Source organism: Cervus canadensis, chromosome X (assembly GCF_019320065.1).
Source record: "Cervus canadensis isolate Bull #8, Minnesota chromosome X, ASM1932006v1, whole genome shotgun sequence".
NCBI lineage: Eukaryota > Metazoa > Chordata > Mammalia > Artiodactyla > Cervidae > Cervus > Cervus canadensis.
In genome coordinates, this window is record NC_057419.1 from 116,909,800 (window position 1) to 116,928,605 (window position 18,806).

Here is an 18,806-nt window from a genome sequence, read left to right on the forward strand (position 1 = left end):
AGAGTTAAAGGGAAGAAAATGCATTGTGGCCTGTTGAGGATGACACTACTAGAACATAAAAGAAAATCATCCTGCTGTGAGGAGGTGCCTGTGCTCAGCCCCCCACCCCCTTATCTGGAAAAGGGGGGAGGGATTGCCAAAGGCTGCCAGAGAAGTTTTCCAAAGACATTTCTAAAATCATGAGCTTGGATCTTCTTTAAATAAAGACCTGCAGTTTGCTAGAAGCTCATGGACAAATGGCCAGTCAAGGTGGCCCATGTCTGGGATGCTGTAAGTAACTGAGGTACCTCTGAGTGGCTTATTTCCTATTTTCTCACTCAGGACCTGGGATTCTCTCAGTGATTTTAATATTATTGCATATGATGGTTGCCAGAGGTACTCAGACAACACGAAACGGGAAGCTGAATCAAGCATTTATGTTTGTGGGAATGCTGCTTGTCTTTCTGAGAGGGTACCTTTCTTCTTCCAGTTTGTATCGCCAGCTATCCATTTTTATAACTCCCTGTTAAGGCCATTTTGTTAAAATAATGGGCTGTTGAAGATTGTTCGGAATGTCAGATTCCGTTAGGTCCCCTCGTCCTTAGTCATTAACATTGTTCAACAGTACGACACTGAGAGCCCTCGTGACTGGTGATGTCACACTTCTGTGGAAGGAGGGTGGTATGCTCTTCTTGTATGCATGGCATTCAGCATATCCTTCATATATCTTAAGAAATGTGCCCTTTAAAAACAAATACAATTGTGTGTTTAATAAAACATGTTTCTGTAACTAATTTCTTTGAATATGTACTAGAAGTTTTGCCTTTTCAGATAGTTGCCAAAGCCGTCAATAACTGCTACAGACCAGAATTCAGGTAGCAGTCAAGCCTCAAAATTTAGCTCATTTGGTGCGAATAGGTACCAATTAATAATTTATGCACGCCTAGAGAGATGATGATGGAGGACGGGATGGTTGGACGGCATCACCGACGTGATGGACATGTGTTTGAGTAGGCTCTGGGAGTTGATGATGGACAGGGAAGCCTGGCGTGCTGCAGTCCATGCGGTCACAAAGAGTCGGACATGACTGAGTGACTGAGCTGAACTGAGAGAGATTAGATGACCTGCTTCATAGATCCTACTGATACTGTAGTGTTTTTTTTTCTACTGCATTTCACCATTCTAGAGGTCACTAGAACTGGTTCTTCATCCAAAGATTAAGGTGGAGAGGAGGAGGTATGGAAGAGGAAAGAAATCACAGGCAGTACTCAGTTATGTTCACATGTATTTTTGGATACATAACAATAATTTTCTTGTTAAAAAAAAAAGAAAGGTAATGTCAAAAAAAGAGATTATCAAACATCTATTTTTAGAAGAAAGAAAAGTTATTCATGAGAATGTCCATGGAGTCACATTTACTTACTCTCAACTTTTTCCTGAAGGAAGAATTATTTCATTTAAGTCCTTGATGCTAAGTAAATTGTGAAACACTTCCCTTTTTGCATGTAAACATTTTTTGACTTCTTGAGAAGCATCCAGCATTTATCAAACCCTCCGGCAGTCAAGTCATAATTGCAAATCATAGTGGTTGCTCCAGTGCCTTGATGTCCTTGAGAATCTGAGGGAAACATAGACTACCTTGCCCAGCTTCACGAGGGATGGCTTCAGATATTACTGTAATTTTTTCCACCTGCTGGCTTTTTTTTTGGTCAGGTTCTAACCTTAATCCTATAGATCCACCGCTTCTCCTACCCCATTCTTTCACATAGACACATACCAGATGCACACACAATGTGAGTTAGTTCTAATGTGGAGGCAGAAAGCATTTTATAAAGTTTATAGAATATAATCAGTTCAGTTCAGTTCAGTCGCTCAGTCGTGTCCGACTCTTTGTGACCCCATGAATTGCATCACGCCAGGCCTCCCTGTCCATCACCAGCTCCCGGAGTTTACTCAAACTCACGTCCATCGAGTCGGTGATGCCATCCAGCCATCTCATCCTCTGTCAGCCCCTTCTCCTCCCGCCTTCAATCTTTTCCAGCATCACAGTCTTTTCCAATGAGTCAGTTCTTCACATCAGGTTGGAAAGTATTGGAGTTTCAGCTTCAGCATCAGTCCTTCCAATGAATATTCAGGACTGATCTCCTTTAGGATGGGCTGGTTGGATCTCCTTGCAGTCCAAGGGACTCTCAAGAGTCTTCTCCAACACCACAGTTCAAAAGCATCAATTTTTCGGTGCTCAGCTTTCTTCACAGTCCAACTCTCACATCCATACATGACCACTGGAAAAACCATAGCCTTGACTAGACGGACCTTTGTTGGCAAGGTAATATATAATAGCAGCTTGCTAAAGTGAAATATTCCCTCCTTTTAACAAGCTCACGTGGTTGACCCTTGCTGGCATTCCTGGCCTTCCTCCCTGCCTTTGAATTCAGCTGAAGCCACTGTGGTTGATTCTGACCTTCCTGCCAAGTCTTTGGCTGCTCCCAGAGCCCGAGCAGTGTTATCCTCTTGAGTTTATCAAGCCGGCCCTCAGCTTCCCTATGTTGCCTGACCTGCAGTGTCCTGCAGGAGGCTGATTCCCAAGATACCGTCAAGATCCTGGCCCTTGAATCCTGTCTCTGCCAGTAGTACTTTGAAGGAATTGTGAGCTCAAGGGAGGGCCTGGCCTTTTTGCAAAGGCTAGCTTTTCAATTAAATACCATAGTTTTATGATTAGAGCTGAGAGCTCTGAGATTTCATACCCATATCAATAATCCCAAGGAAATGCATAGTATTGACCTTTTTCTCTTATTTTCTTATAATTTCCATTTCATTGTGGCTATAAGACACTGCAGGCTATGTGTTTCTGGGGAATTATTGTTCTCTGTAAGTAGTTGGATTCATTCAGGCTTTTTCCTTGTTCTCACATCCTACGCAAGTTATGAAGTTATTTTCCTGAGATATCCTGGAAACCCAGAATAGCCAAACAGCTGAAATATTTTTTAGTGTTGAACTGAGAGGGAAAAAAAGGTAAAGCAAGCTACTCATACCTCAAGGAATTATTGCATGGTGTTTTAGTGTGTAAGCTCTGGAGTCAAAGTGCTTGAATTCAAACCTTGGCTTTTCTACTTACTGACTATATCCTTTGGTAAGTTACTTAACCTCTCTGTGCCTCAGTTTTCTCATTTTTAAAATGGAGATAATAGTATACTCACCTCATAGGGGGTTCTGATCATACATGAAACACTGCAGTGTTTCATATCTATGAGGTATTTTATGTTTTTCAATGCATATAGTAAGAAGATGCTCGTTCTTACTACACATAAAACTAATCTTTAAGTGCTATGCAGTAGGTTCCTTGGAAGGAGATAGTAATAATGGCAAAAAAAAAAATTGCACAGATAGTCAGGAGTCCTGTGTTTTATTGCTGTCACCAGCTGCTGCATAGCTCCACGACTTATGGCCAGAGTTTCAGTTATCTCACCTGTGAAAGTGGGCTAGTAATAGTTCCCTTCACTACCGTTTGCATACATGAGTGTGGGCACACACACAGACAAACACAGATAACACACACACACGCATGCACCTTCACTTTCCATGATAGAGAAGGTGGAGAATTAAACGAGAACACAAACGTTGAAACTCTGGAAGGGCATGAAACACTTCAGTTACGGTGATTGTGTTGCCATGTATACTATGTATATTTAAGCTCTAGTATTCTCGGAGCAAAAAATTACTTTCATATCTATAAGGTATTTTATGCTTTTCAAAGAAAATAGACCATCCAGTATTTTATCACAGCTGGCTACTGCAAGCCTCTAGGGCATAAGGACCATGTTTACTTGGTATATTCACAGTGCAGCAGATAGTGTACATTTAGTTAATGTTAGGTGGAAAAAATGTAATTTTATACAAGTGCAGTTGGTCTAATGAGAGAGGTAAAATGCCTCAAAAATGGTCTTTAAATAGTTTTCTAGCAAGTGGTTATTGTTGTTGACTTCGCATAATGTCAGGGGCCTGTGATAATTTAGGTTTCAAACAAGTTGAAATTTGATTCAGACACATATCTTTAGAGACTATGTTATAGCTCAGCAGGAAAAGCCATAGCCCAAGCCTCTGAGGCTTGGAAACTCCTATTCCAGATCTATCTTATCTTTCACTCGAGAGTATACTGTAGCCTTTTGACTCTATATGTGTAAAAAGTGAAAAATTGTTATAACGAGTGCTCTGTGAATACTTATTGAGTGTATGAGTGAATAAGACCTTGGCAGAGTCTGTGAATAAATTTAAATCAACTCAAATTTGGTACTTCTCATTAGTGTGAGAGGAAGGAGGATGGGACTGCATCTTCCAGTAACCATGGGGAAGAGGAGTCTGTTTCTTTAATAGTCACTAAAGTGTTGGCTGTGAAGCACTTGGAGCAATATAAAGTGCTATGGAACTTCCTAATAACAGGTTACAGGCAGAACTCTTTTGTTGCATGAACTACTGACAATTAACTTTTCTTAGGTTACTCATTTAGTGTCTAAGTGGTTAAAGGAGGAAAGAAGACCAAACAAGAGTGAAACTGTATCAAACAAATACATTAACTATCCTAATATCAACAGAAAAATCCCCTTGTTGTGCTCTTTCTTTTCAATATATAATGGTATATTGAAAAGAAATATAAGTTTTTATTAGATAAAGGTACTACCAGAATCTTTGCATTTAAACCTTTAAATGAACCTATTCCCTCTTTATGCAGCAAAATCTTTCATTCAGTAGTTCCATAAAAGACTATTTTTATTTTCCTCATGTATGGTTAGTAACAGTAGGAAGTTCAGAAATTCTTTATCCCTGATTCATGGAATTATGGTTCAGTTCAGTCACTCAGTCATGTTTAACTCTTTGCGACCCCATGGACTGCAGCACGCCAGGCCTCCCTGTCCATCACCAACTCCCAGAGCTTTCTTAAACTCATGTCCATCGCGTTGGTGTTGCCGTCCAACCATCTCATCCTCTGTCGTCCCCTTCTCCTCCAGCCTTCAATCTTTCCCAGCATCAGAGTCTTTTCAAATGAGTCAGTTCTTCACATCAGGTGGCCAAAGTATTGGAGTTTCAGCTTCAACATCAGTCCTTCCAATGAATACTCAGGACTGATTTCCTTTAGGATGGACTGGTTGGGTCTCCTTGCAGTCCAAGGGACTCTCAACAGTCTTCTCCAACACCACAATTCAAAAGCATCAATTCTTCAGTGCTTAGCTTTCTTTATAGTCCAACTCTCACATTCATACAAGACTACTGGAAAAACCATAGCTTTGACTAGATGGACCTTTCTCAGCAAAGTAATGTCTCTGCTTTTTAATATGCTGACTAGTTTGGTCATAACTTTTCTCCCAAGGAGCAAGAGTCTTTTATGTTTATGGCTGCAGTCACCATCTACAGTTTTGGAGCCAAAATAAATAAATAAAGTCTGTCACTGTTTCCATTGTTTCCCCATCTATTTCCCATGAAGTGATGGGACCAGATGCCATGATCTTAGTTTTCTGAATGTTGAGCTTTAAGCCAACTTTTTCACTCTCCTCTTTCACTTTCATCAAGAGGCTCTTTAGTTCTTCTTCGCTTTCTGCCCTAAGGGTGGTGTCATCTGCATATCTGAGGTTATTGATATTTTTCCCAGCAATCTTGATTCCAGCTTGTGCTTCATCCAGCCCAGCATTTCTCGTGATGTACTCTGCATATAAGTTAAATAAGCAGGGTGACAATATACAGCCTTGATGTACTCCCTTCCCCATTTGGAACCAGTCTCTTGTTCCATGTCCAGTTCTAACTGTTGCTTCTTGATCTGCATATAGATTTCTTGGGAAGCAGGTCAGGTGGTCTGGTATTCCCCGCTCTTTAAGAATTTTCCAGTTTGTTGTGATCCAAAGGGTTTGGAGTAGTCAACAAATCAGAAGTAAATGGTTTTCTGGAACTCTCTTGCTCTTCCTATGATCCAATGGATGTTGGCAGTCTGATCTCTGGTTCCTCTGCCTTTTCTAAATCCAGCTTGAACATCTGGAAGCTCATGGTTCACGTACTGTTGAAGCCTGGCTTGGAGAATTTTAAGCATTACTTTGCTAGTGTGTGAGATGAGTGGAACTGTGTGGTAGTTTGAACATTCTTTGGCATTGCCTTTCTTTAGGATTGGAATGTAAACTGACCTTTTCCAGTCCTGTGTCCACTGCTGAGTTTTCCACATTTGCTGAAATATTTAGTGCAGCACTTTTACAGCATCATCTTTTAGGATTTGAAATAGCGAAACTGGAATTCCATCACCTCCACTAACTTTGTTCGTAGTGATGCTTCCTAAGGCCCACTTGACTTCGCATTCCAGGATGTCTGGCTCTAGGTGAGTGAGCACACCATCGTGGTTATCGGGGTCATTAAGATTTTTTTTGTATTGTTCTGTGTATTCTTGCCACCTCTTCTTAACATCTTCTGCTTCTGTTAGGTCCATACCGTTTCTGTCCTTTGTTGAGCCCATCTTTGCATGAAATGTTCCCTTGATATCTCTAATTTTCTTGAAGAAATCTCGGGTCTTTCCCATTCCATTGTTTTCCTCTATTTCTTTGCATTGATCACTGAGGAAGGCTTTCTTATCTCTCCTTGCTATTCTTTGGAACTCTGCATTCAAATGGGTATATCTTTCCTTTTCTCCTTTGCCTTTTGCATCTTTTCTTTTCTTAGCTAATTGTAAGGCCTCCTCGGACAACCATTTTGCCTTTTTGCGTTTCTTTTTCTTGGGGATGGTCTTGATTACTGCCTCCTGTACAGTGTGATGAACCTCTGCCCATAGTTCTTCAGGTACTCTATGAGATCTAATCTCTTGAATCTATTTGTCACAAAAAGAAAATTTCACAAGCTGAGAAGATAATAACCAAACCTAGAATGTCTTAGTGATTTTTTTTGTTTGGCTAAGACATAAGCCATTCTTGTGACTTTTTTTGGAGCAATCCATGTCCCATAAACTCTTTGAGGGGGGAAACTTTTATTTTTACTAAAATATTTTAGTAGAATGATTTGGTGAGCTCTGGGGACTTTAATAAAGTAATTGTGGATTCTGGGAGGATCTACATACAAAACTTTACTTCCTTGGATACTGTCAGGCTTTCTATTGTAAAGAGTAAACTACAAGATCTAAGAACATGACCCTGATGCCTCTTTTTGTAGGAGTCATTTATTAGCCATGGAAACCTTGAATATGTAAGAATATTTCCTAATTAATCAAGGATTGGCTTCTTCAAGTGAATACCTGGGAGACAGAAAAATGAAAAAAAGACTAAAACTTGAGTCTTAGAACTTACTCACCAAGATGAAGGGTAAGGTATGGTCTAGCATGAAAAATGCTGGGCCACGAGATTATCACATAAGAATCAGAGTTATTCTTGGTGTGTCCACAGTAAAATGATTTACAGGAGAAATTATTCTTAAAGTCAACATCTGGAATTCCCTTATATTCTTCTGTTAAGCCACTTTCCTGATTTCTCAAGGGTGGCTTGTTCCTGAGTCCAGTGTGAAAACAGACATATTCTAAGCCATGGTGAAGTCAGCCTTGTTCATGCCTACCCAATTTTAACATTGTTATATATACTTTACCAACGTTTTAAGATATGATAAAAGGGCAGAAAGATAAAAGGTTTTGAAAGGATCACATATGCAGATTGAATCTCAGGCCCTGACAACCGTAAGGAAAGACAGTGTTGGGCTGCTCATGAGCCCTGGGAAGTGTCTGGCATTTATGAATACAAATGTTTCTATCATTGCTACTAAAACTCAAACTCACGAGAATACATTGTTGAAATAATATTTTGTCTTGAAGTAGTAGGTATAGCTGCTCTTTTTCTCCTTCTCCTTATTTATCTACCTACCTATTTATTTATATCCTACCATCTCCTGAAAAGAGTTTAAAGTACTCTACAAAAGGGCACATAGTAAAAGCAAGATCCAATGCAACTAAAATACATGGGAACAATTAGGCAAAAGGAAAAATACAGGTAGGGAAGTAAGATGCAACGAGGACTAGGGTTGTGACACAAAATGCATGACATGAAGTTTACTATGCTTGATAGAGGTAGACCACAAATTTGGTCTATGCTTTCAACCAACATATGTGAAGAGAGCAAAATGATTGACTGCATGAATGTACAGAAGGTTAAAACAAAGTAGTTTTTCAGAAAAGCTAATGGAGGGTGAAGAATAAGAACTAATTAGGGCAAAAGAACTAATGGGGCAAAAGGTGGTCAACTGTTGCAAGAGTCATAAATTTCCTAGTAGCTATGGATATTCATCTTTGTTTCTGGAGATCCTTTGAGTAAACCATTTTAATTGTCTTCTCTGGTCTGGAATAGTCTTTGGGGGAAAATTGATCGTATCTATCTATGTACCTATCTATCCATCAATCTGTGAAATGATATAGATAATTGCCCTTAAAAAATGTTTCCTTCATGTTTTCTTTCATTTATTTCTTTATTTCCAGTTCATGTACCTTGTATTGATATTTAGAAGTCTAACATGTGAGACTTAGAATGCAAGGCTACATGCATTTACAGTCTGGTCATGGACCTGCACCAGCCAATAGTTCATGTGTAATAGCAACTTATTTCTAAGCTTGTCAATTCTGTCTAAATTAATGTGGAGCATACAATTCCAGAAAAGTTCAATAGAAATTACAGCAGAACTTCTAGTATCCTCTATATTAACTACTGTGAAAAATGTGGGAGCCTTTCTTACCACCTAAACTTGTATTTTTATGTGGTTGATTTTTTAAAAAAATCATTCAATATTCAAAAGTAGCATTGAAATGTGTTACCTATTTGGGTATTTTGGTCCATTAACTTTTTCCAGTGGTTTTTCCAATTAAAATTACATTGATGCCATATGGCATCTATTTGTATGCTAAAACTCCCTAACTCTTGAAAGAAATGTCAACGCAGATTGAGCAGAGGGAGTGAGTTCAGTGGTTCTAGTCACTAGTTCCATCAAGTACTAATTTCCATGGTTCAGTTTTTCTCATTTGAAAGATTAGTATACTTTTTTAAAGAACAGTTTTACATTTAAACAAAAGTCAAGCAGATAATACAGAGGTCCTATTTGCTTTCATTTCCCTGCACACAGTTTCCTCTATTATTAATATTATTAGCATTAATATGTTATATTTCTTGTAATTAGTGATTGAGTATTGATATAATTATTTACTGAAGTCCATAGTTTATGTTTTTTTCATTTATTTTTATTAGTTGGAGGCTAATTACTTTACAATATTGTAGTGGTTTTTGCCATACATTGACATGAATCAGCCATGGATTTACATGTGTTCCTCATCCCGATCCCCCCTCCGGCCTCCCTCCCCATCCCATCCCTCTGGGTCTTCCCAGTGCACCAGCCCTGAGCACTTGTCTCATGCATCCAACCTGGGCTGGTGATCTGTTTCACACTTGATAGTATACTTGTTTCAGTGCTATTCTCTCAGAACATCCTACCCTCGCCTTCTCCCACAGAGTCCCAAAGTCTGTTCTATACACCTGTGTCTCTTTTTCTGTTTTGCATATAGGGTTATCATTACCATCTTTTAAAATTCCATATATATGCATTAGTATGACCAACCTAGATAGCATATTAAAAAGCAGAGACATTACTTTGCCAACAAGGGTGCGTCTACAAGGCTATGGTTTTTCCAGTGATCATGTATGGATATGAGAGTTGGACTGTGAAGAAAGCTGAGCGTCAAAAAATTGATGCTTTTGAACTGTGGTGTTGGAGAAGACTCTTGAGAGTCCCTTGGACTGCAAGGAGATCCAACCAGTCCATCCTAAAGGAGATCAGTCCTGGGTGTTCATTGGAAGGACCGATACTGAAGCTGAAACTCCAGTACTTTGGCCACCTCATGCGAAGAGTTGACTCATTGGAAAAGACCCTGATGCTAGGAGGGATTGGGGGCAGGAGGAGAAGGGGACGACAGAGGATGAGATGGCTTGATGGCATCACCGACTCCATGGGCATGACTTTGAGTAAGCTCTGGGAGCTGGTGATGGATAGGGAGGCCTGGCGTGCTGCAATTCATGGGGTCGCAAAGAGTCGGACACGACTGAGCGACTGAACTGAACTGAACTGAACTGATACTGTATTGGTGTTTATCTTTCTGGCTTACTTCACTCTGTATAATGGGCTCCAGTTTCATCCATCTCATTAGAACTGATTCAAATGAATTCTTTTTAATGGCTGAGTAATATTCCATAGTGTATATGTACACAGCTTCCTTATTTATTCGTCTGCTGATGGGCATCTAGGTTGCTTCCATGTCCTGGCTATTATAAACAGTGCTGCGATGAACATTGGGGTGCATGTGTCTCTTTCAGATCTGGTTTCCTCAGTGTGTATGCCCAGGAGTAGGATTGCTGGGTCATATGGCAGTTCTATTTCCAGTTTTTAAAGAAATCTCCACATTGTTCTCCAAAGCGGCTGTACTAGTTTGCATTCCCACTAACAGTGTAAGGGGGTTCCCTTTTCTCCACCCCCTCTCCAGCGTTTATTGCTTGTAGACTTTTGGATAGCAGCCATCCTGACTGGCGTGTAATGGTACCTCATTGTGGTTTTGATTTGCATTTCTCTGATAATGAGTGATGTTGAGCATCTTTTCATGTGTTTGTTAGCCATCTGTATGTCTTCTTTGGAGAAATGTCTGTTTAGTTCTTTGGCCCATTTTTTGATTGGGTCATTTATTTTTCTGGAATTGAGCTGCAGGAGTTGCTTGTATATTTTTGAGATTAATCCTTTGTCTGTTGCTTTGTTTGCTATTATTTTCTCCCGTTCTGAAGGCTGTCTTTTCACCTTGCTTATAGTTTCCTTTGTTGTGCAAAAGCTTTTAAGTTTCATTAGGTCCCATTTGTTTATTTTTGCTTTTATTTCCAATATTCTAGGAGGTGGGACATAGAGTTGTTCATAATATTCATATATTATCCTATTAATATCCATATGATTATTAATAATGACCCCTCTTTCATTTCTAATATTAATAAATTGTATCTTTTGTTTTATTCTTGATTAGCCTGGCCAGATATTTTAAAATTTTATTTATCTTTTCAAAGAACTAGCTTTTTGTTTCATTGGATTTATCTTTTGATGTTTATTATCAATTTCACTGAATTTTGCCCTAATTTTTTTATAATTTGTTTTCTTTTACTTGCTTTAGGTTTATATTGCTCTTAATTCTCCAGTTTTGTTCGGTGAAATCTTAAATTATAGATCTGAGATCTTTTTTCCTTTTCTAATATAAGCATTCAATGCTACAGATTTCCATCTAAACACTGCTTTTGCTACATCACACAAATTTCAGTAAGTTGTATGGTCATTTTCATTTAGTTAAACATTTTTAAAAATTTCTGTTAAGACATTTTTTGTCCCACATGTTGTATTGAAATGTGTTGTTTAATTTGCTGAGGATTGGATATTGTCCTACCTTTCTGTTACTGACTTGTAATTTAAATTCATTGTGGGCTAAGAACATTATTTGTATGATTTCTGTGCTTTTAAATTTGTTAAATTAAGGTGTATTTTATGACCAAGTGTTACAGTCTGTTTTGCTGAATGTTCCAAATAAGCCTGAAAATGTATATTCTGCTGTTGATGGATGAATTATCCTGTAAGTGTCAATTAGATCTAGTTCATTGATGATGCTAATCAATTCAACCATGTCTTTAGTCAGTTTCTGCATGATGGATTTATTAGGTATTGATAGATGGGTTCTGATGTCTCCAACTATAATTGTAGGTTTGTATATACAAGAATCACGAGAAGAAAAAGAAAGAATTACGTCTTTTTGGAGAATTGACCCTTCAGATTATGTGATACCCTTTTTTATTCTTGATAATATTCCTTCTTCCAAAGTGTGCTCTGAAACTAATTTGGCTATTTCAGTTTTTTCTATCTGGTGTTAGTATGATATGTCTTTCTTCATTCCTTTATCTGTATCTTTATATTGAAGATGTGTTACCTTAGGCAATCTATAGTTGGGTTTTATTTTTATGTTTATTCTGATCATCTCTATCTTTTACCTTTTGTATTTAAACCATTCACATTTAAAGTGATTAGTGAGGTAATGTGTTAATATTCATCATTTATAAATGCTTTTGTTTATTGCACATATTTTTTTTTGGTCATTTTTAATCTTCCTCTCTTTTTTTGCCTTCTCAGGCTTTATTTAACTGAAGCTTGAGATATATGATTCCATCTTTTTCTCCCCTTTTAGTATATCAATTATGCTTCATTTTGAAAATTTTTAGTGGTTCCTGTCAAGTTTGCAATATGCTTTCTAAACTACTTTAAGTCCACTTTCAGGTCTACACTAAATTGCTTCACTGGTAGTTCGAGTGCCTTATAATATTCATTTTACTTATCCATGTACTATAATCACTGATACATTATTGCTGCTATTACTTTGAACAAAGTTATATGTTAAATCATTTTTAAAAAAAAAAAAGGTTTTATTTTACCCTTATATAAATTTCTTTTCTGATGCTCTTCCTTTCTTTATGTAGATCTGATTTTCTGGTTTATATACTTTTCATGAAAAACATATTTTTAACATTTTTTTGCAAGCCATGTTTACTGATGACAAATTACTTCCATTCTTGTTTGTCTGACAAAGTTTTTTTGTTTTCCTTTTTGGTGGTAATTTTGCTGGAAAGAGAATTCTAGGTTGTTGTTTTTTCTTTCAATGCAAGATATTTCCTTTTACTCCTTTCTTGCATGATTTCTGATGAGATGTTCATCGTAATTCTTATTCTATTCCTCTATAGGTAAGATTTATTTTTCCTCTGGCTTCTTAGAAGATTTTTCTCTTTGTCTTTGATTTTTTACCATTTGAATATGGTATGCCTTAGAGCAGGTACTTTGGTATTCAACCTGCTTGTAATTCTCTCTGAGTTTCATGGGTCTGTGAATGGTATCTATTATGAATTTTGTGAAATTTTTGGTATCATTTCCTCAAATATTTCTTTTGCTCTCTTTTGTCTTTCTTCTCTTTCTAGAATTGCAATTATACACATTTTAGAGTTTTCAATTTGTCCCACAGTTCTTGGATGTTCCTTTTTGTGTCCTGTTTGTTTTTTCTCTCCATATTTTCATTTGGGAAGTTTCTATCACCGTTTCTTTAAGCTCACTGGTTCTTTCCTTGGTCGTTTCCAGTATACTGATAAGCCCATGAAAGGCATACTTCATTTCTGTTTGTGTTTTTGATTGCTAGCATTTCCTTTTGATATTTCTTGGCATTTCTGTCTCTGTATTTACATTATCCATATGTTCTTGTATGTTGTCCATTTATTCTGTTACAGCTGTTAACATATTAATGCTAGTTATTTAAAATTTTGTGTCTGATATTTCCAAAATCTGTGCCATATCTGAGTGTGGTTATGATAATTGCTTTGTCTCTTCAGACTGTTTTTTTTTTTTTTGCATGGCTTATAATTGTTTGTTAAAAGTAGGATATGATATAGGGTAGTAGGAACTGAGGTAATTAGACTTTCAGTGTGAAGTTTTATGTTAATGTGATTTGGAGTTTGGCTATTTATTGTTTGCTGTAGTCATAGATGCCAAAGACTTTAGTTTCCTCTGGTGTCTATTTTATTTTTTTTTCACCTATTTTTGGTGGGTTTCTCTAAGAACTCCTTCTTAAATAGAATCTCTGTCTTTCTAATGGTAAGGTATGGGAGGAGTTGAAGTGATGTATGATATTACAATTAATCAGTCTTTTAGTGGCCTTAAGTCCATGGACTGTAACCCTCATAATTTTTTCAGCCTTTTTCCCCTCCCTTTAGGTGTTCCAGAAAGGCTAGAGGGGACTGGAGTTGTTTAAGTGCACTTCCTCTAGGTTTGTTCGGCTCTGGTAAAGTTGTGTCCCTTGGAAAACAGGCATTAGTTATGGAGAATGCTCATGGTATATTTCTAAATTATTGCTTTTCCTCTGCCAAAAAAACAAGATTTTTCTTAGATCTTAACCATGAGAACTCTGTGTGTTTTCTTGAGGTAAATCCCATGGGAATGTGGGAGACCCACAAAATTGGGTACCCAAGAGTTTTTAACTCTCAAGTCAGTTCCCATTCAGGCTCTAGCGATTTGTCTGAATTACTGTGTGAGTGTTCTGAGTAGTTTATGACTTTCAGTGGTGTCTGCTCCAGGTTAGCAAATCTCAGCTGTGTTTTGCTGTATTTACCTCTTTACAGATTTCAAGGTAGCAGTTTGCCCTGTGACCTCAGTTCCCTGAGGAGTCTAAGAATAACTGATTTTCAGTTTGTTCATTATTATCTTGTTGAGAATGGGAATGACAATTTATAATTTCCAAGCTTTTACATGTTGTAGCCAAAACCAGAAGTCTCCCAATGTCCAGTTTTCAAGACTGGAGCATGTGGAATTGGCAGGGATATTGGTGTTAAGAATGACTACATTCAAATTTAAGCCATGGTATTCATCTAGAGATATTATCTTGTCTGAGTCACTTAATCTGTCTGAAACTCAATATCCTCACCAGTCAAAAATAGTTCTAAATACATAGGGTTGTGTTAAATTTAAATAAGAGAACATATGTGAGCAGGTTCATCATAGATCCTGGCATGTACTTTACAGGTATCTCATAAATGTCAGTTTTCTTTTTACATTAAGGTACCTGTGTTTGAAAACAAAGACTGTTTGGAGTCCAAGCCATTGTGTAACATTTATCCTAGGAATTTAAAAAGTTCTTATGAAGTCTTTGCCATTCTTACAATGCTGGAAAAACTACCTTGAAAAAAGTAACTTGCCTGTATAAGATTGCTTTATTCTTAAGGCCTTGAAGGGAACTCAATGGTTTATTTATTCCTCTCTCCAAACTGCAAGTATACTCTCCTTTAAAAAAAAAAAAGAAGTCCAGTCTTCTACTGAAAAGACCCTTGAAAGCACATTTTTTTTTTTTTTGGTCTGGGTCTGAATAAAGAAACATCTGCACCAAGTACTAAGGATAGTCATTTTGCTCTGGTGATAGGATATACGTCCTGGGTAGGAATAAGGGAGAAGTTATTGATTTGTTTAAAGAGAGGTGATAGTTTGATTGCACACGTTATATATCAAACCACATTGGAGAGTTGTGTCCCTTTTGGACAACATAATTTAAGAAGGAAGTTGATAACAGTCAAGTGTGTCCAAAAACGGTGACCAGGGTAGTGATGGGGGCATTAGTAAATCTAGAAACCTTGCTATATTTGGATGTGTATTAATTTATTAGATGTATTTATCTGTATCATTTATCTTTCTATATAGTGTTAAAAATAGAATGTTTTCTGTTTGGTGCCAAATTTTTCAGAATCTCTCTGATTTTACATTGTTCCAATTTTTCCTGGATATAATGCTTGACTTCTTCCCAGGAAAGAGACAGAGGAAAACCTCTGCTAGTGTTAAGTGTACATTATTATCTGACCAAAAAAAATCAGTGGGCTGGACATTTTTTGCAGTAATTCTAGCTCTTGGCTTCATTTCAGGAAACCTCAAGTTGCCAACTTCAAGCTGAGCATCACTTTTCACCTAGTGTTGGTTCCTATAAGTCCCCAAGGTGTCTTTGCTTGAGTAGTTATGATTTGGGCTGTTGTCCTGTGATATAGAAGTAAGGGGGTTGGGTAGAACCCAGAGATGTGCTAAGTGGATTCTGAGATGTGAAAGTTGGAGCAGGGAGCACATATGAGTTTGAGGTTGAATATGAACCCCTAGCCCTTTCCCCCTGCAATATGTGTTGTTGTTATTATTTCTGGAGAAGAGTTCATGATCTTTTATAATTTTCTTTTCCTATTGATTCAGCAGTGGTAGTAACAGAAACTTAAAACAGTTATGGCATATAGTGTATGGAATTTCACTGTCATATATCTTGCACATTAGAGAATAAATTGCACTGTGCCAAAGAGGAAATTTGCCTTGTAGAGAATTCATTTTAGGGTAGCTTTGATGACTTGAGATCCACAGGGTAGCATCTCAGCAGCCGTCTTCCTTCTCTGACCTTATGCAGCCCCAAGACAGAGGTGAAAGTACAATTGGCTTTAGCTGCAATTTCTCCCAGTACTTTTTTCCATTTGGAGAGGAGAAGCTGATAGAAATATAACAAGCTTAAGACTGAACTTGACTTTCAAAGATTTTTGAGAACGTGTGTGTTTGGCCATACGGCTGAGGGCAGCTAGAGTGGGAGACAGTAGTTTGAGTTGACTACTTCTGCTTTGCATGACTGTGGGAAAGTGCTTAAATTCTGCTTGCCTCAGTTTCATCATCTATAAAGTGGGGATTGCAAAACCAAACTCAGAAGATTATGGTAAAAAGCGGATATTGTAATATACTTGGAAATGCTTTGTAAACACTGTGCATGCATTTTCAGTTGCTCCAGTCGTGTCTGACTCTTTGTGACTCTAGGGACTATAGCCTGCCAGGCGCTCTGTCCATGGGATTCTCCAGGCAAGAATACTTGAGTGGGTTGCCATCCCCTTCTTCAGGAGATCCTCCCAACCCAGGGATCGAAGCTGCATTTCCTGTCTCCTGTGACTCCTGCATTGCAGGCGGATTCTTTACCACTGAGCTACCAGGGAAGCCCCACTTATAAGGTATATGGTATAGCATTTAAGGGCTTCCCAGTGGCACTGAGCCACCAGTAGTCATATACAGGTGTGAAAGCTGGACCATAAAGAAGGCTGAGCATTGAAGAATTGATGCTTTTGAACTGTGGCATTGGAGAAGACTCTTGAGAGTCCCTTGGACAGCAAGGAGATCCAATCAGTCAATCCTAAAGGAAATCAACCCTGAATATTCATTGAAAGGACTGATGCTGAAGCTGAAGCTCCAGTACTTTGGCCACCCGTTGGGAAGAATTGACCCATTTGAAAAGACCCTGGTGCTGGGAAAGATTGAAGGCAGGAGGAGAAGGGGATGACAGAGGATGAGATGGTTGGATGGCATCTCTGACTCAATGGACATGAGTTTGAGCAAGCTCCAGGAGTTGGTGATGGACAGGGGAACCTGGTGTGCTGCATTCCATGGGGTTGCAAAGAGTCAGACACGACTGAGTGACTGAACAACAACAGGTGGTGCAAATGGTAAATAATCTGCCTGCCAATGCGGAGTTCAATCCCCGGATCGGGAAGATCCCCTGGAGTAGGAATGGCTACCCACTACAGTATTCTTGCCTGGAGAGTCCCATGGACAGAGGAGCCTGGTGGGCTACAGTCCATGGGGTTGCAAACAGTCGAACATAACTGAAGCAACTTAGCATGCACACACATGCCTTATACTTTCAAGACAAGGATAGTGTATTATTTATCTCCATCTACCTAGCACTCATATACCCCTAGTACCTAGCACAGAGTCTAGTATTAATAAAGGATTGGTAGCTAAAATTAATGACTAGTTTTAAATCTTCAAATTTCTGAGGATTTTGAAGAATTAATTGACTGGTCCTTTGGATTGCATTAGAAAATCTCTTGAGTTCATCCAATGTTTAGATTCAAGGATTGAGAACAGTGTATGAGGTTAAGACTGTTATAGACAAGCTTTCCAAGAAGTTCTTAATATTCTAAACAACAAAAGTCACAAATGAACACTTAGCAATTGATGAAAATGAAGATTAAGTTTCTCAAGTGGGCTTGGAAACCCAGTACAATTGCTTTGGCATCTGCTCAACATTGCTGCGTATGGTCATAAACCCAAGGGAAGAATCTAGTGTGCATGTTCTACCTTGTGAGGGATCTGGGGCAGATGGTGGTGGTACAACCTAGAGCTCACTTCTGCCACAGATGACTGAGATGTTTGGCTAAGTGATCCCAAGGAGCAGATGGAATGCAGTCTCTCTAGGTAGTCTGAAAATGGTAATAATTTGATTTTTCAAGGCTGAAATGGCATCATTTGGGGGTACATCTGTTGTGGACCTCTGTTCTTTGGAAGGAAATGAAAGAAAGTGCTAAGTTAATTTTAAAAGTCTTGGGAAAGTTGATTATTTTTGTTTTTAAACTATGTCTTATTTCTTGAAAAATATATTATTGTTGTTTTCCTTTCTCTCATAAGAAATGCAGAACTCTGATTATTTGAGATAAATTGTGTCTAGAGGGCTTCAGTTTGGAGAAAATGGGATGGTGACATTATTACTTTCTCTCTCAAACCAGTGACACTAATCAGGCCTTATGCCAAGGGTTAGGGGCAGCAGATGTAATCCTGAACCCATAGTCTCTGTAGAGTGGATAAGGCTTCCAAGCCATGTGGAAGCTGAACTTACCAAGGAAGCTTAGCTATTATCCTTCCAGATGTTCAGCTTGCAAATAGGAGAGGTGTTATTTTCAGTATCAAATGTATAGATAAGTACATGCCTTGTTTTTTTCATCCTCATACCCGTTTAGGGGATAAATTCCATTTTCGGGTCTGGCAATCTGTCAGATAGCTCCGTTTAAAGTTATCTACCAAAATGATTAAATTGGTGATAGCTTTTATTCTTGGCTAAGAACTTGCCTTTCCTCCAGAGATGAACAGGCTTAAATCCTTATGTCAGTTTATATAGTATATGGTTTGTTGTCAAATATTTATCTTTGTCTAAAAATGAAATGTCTTGAAATACAATTTCTTTTTAACTGAATAAATCAATGAGAGAAAAAGAACTTCTCATTTAGCCAATTTTTAATCGATATTTTTATGAGAGGCCAGAATGTTAACTGAATCCTGACTTTTGTCATTTGAAATATAATTTGTGTATTTAAGAATTTATGTACACATCAAGGTTTGGACTTCATGTTCAGAAAGGAAAATTGATTTATAGGAACAAACAATTGCAGGAGTAGAGG

The 18,806-nt window shown here is 38.0% G+C and overlaps 1 protein-coding gene across 1 annotated transcript in view; it reads left to right on the forward strand.

Moving 5' to 3' along the window:
• GPC3 (glypican 3) overlaps positions 1-18,806 on the forward strand; it is a 439,290-nt gene that overhangs the window by 208,716 nt on the left and 211,768 nt on the right. The gene's annotated exons all lie outside the window — the stretch shown is intronic.